Source organism: Cynoglossus semilaevis, chromosome 17 (assembly GCF_000523025.1).
Source record: "Cynoglossus semilaevis isolate Cse_v1.0 chromosome 17, Cse_v1.0, whole genome shotgun sequence".
Lineage (NCBI taxonomy): Eukaryota > Metazoa > Chordata > Actinopteri > Pleuronectiformes > Cynoglossidae > Cynoglossus > Cynoglossus semilaevis.
Window position 1 is genome coordinate 1,419,680 of NC_024323.1, and position 1,081 is coordinate 1,420,760.

Consider the following 1,081-nt stretch of genomic DNA (forward strand, 5'->3'; position numbering starts at 1 on the left):
TTTCTCCTCCTGCTTCTGACACTTGACCCTTGTCTAGACGTGAGCACAGGGGCCCCGGGCCCTGGGTCTGTCCTCCGTTCCTCCTGAAAGGTTAGATGACTCAATGCTATTATTTGCCTGACACTGCGGGCCGTGAGAGGATGCAGGGATAGAGTGAGCTCCACTGCCATTTGCCGGTGTAGGTCCCGGTGTGTGTGTGAGTGTGTGTGTGACTCAGCCTCTGAGGCCTACGAGCACGGACAGGGACAATAGGTAACTGAGACCTTTTGTTTTTTTTTACTATAAACCTTCCCCTTAACGATATATATATATTTCTAAGTCGCACTTTCAACACATTTTGTGAGGATAAAATAGCACAGGTTCAGCCTTTAAATCCACTAAATAAAGCCACGCGTCTGTCTCTTCTCTCTTCTCCTTCTCCTCCTCCTTCTCTATATTTTTTTTTTCATTCTCTCAAATCAAGTGTCTGCTGAGTACGGAGCAGGTGGGAGAGGTCAAAGGTGGACCCTTTTATACCCTTCAAAAGGCCGTCGGTCCAGCGGAGACACGCCCAATCCGACCGACGGCGCACAGTGCAAAGCTCATTCCCTCACTGACACGCGCTACAAACGCGCGTGCGTTTGGTGTTTTGGTCGCGCAGACCCGCCCGCAGATGCATGCCGGCCTGAGATTCGAGTAGAAGAAGAAGAAGAAGAAGAAGAAAGCGCAGACTATAGAGAGAGGATGAAGCGGCGGAGAAAAAAAAAAATGTCCCCCGTCGGTCCATTTGGTCGGGATTTTTTTTTAATTTTATATATATATCGGCCAATTCGGTCTTTTGTCTAATTCAATGTAAACCAAACGGATGCGTAATCTCCTCCTCCTCTTCCTCCTCCTCCTCTTCCTCCTCCTTCTTCTTCCTGTCATCTTTCCCTCCTCCCTCCCTCTCAGAGTGACTCGACCCTTTTTTTTTTCTCCTCCTCCTCCTCCTGGATGCTGGCTGGGATGATGGGCCCTGAGCCTCCGGGCATTGTGGGTTTTTGTCTCAGAGAATGACGGGGGAGAAAAAAAATATATAAAAAATAAAAAAAAATAAAAAAAT

At 47.9% G+C, this 1,081-nt stretch overlaps 1 protein-coding gene across 3 annotated transcripts in view; it reads right to left on the reverse strand.

Annotated features, from left to right (window-relative positions):
- Positions 1–1,081, reverse strand: part of elavl3 (ELAV like neuron-specific RNA binding protein 3) — a 19,308-nt gene that overhangs the window by 17,335 nt on the left and 892 nt on the right. The gene's annotated exons all lie outside the window — the stretch shown is intronic.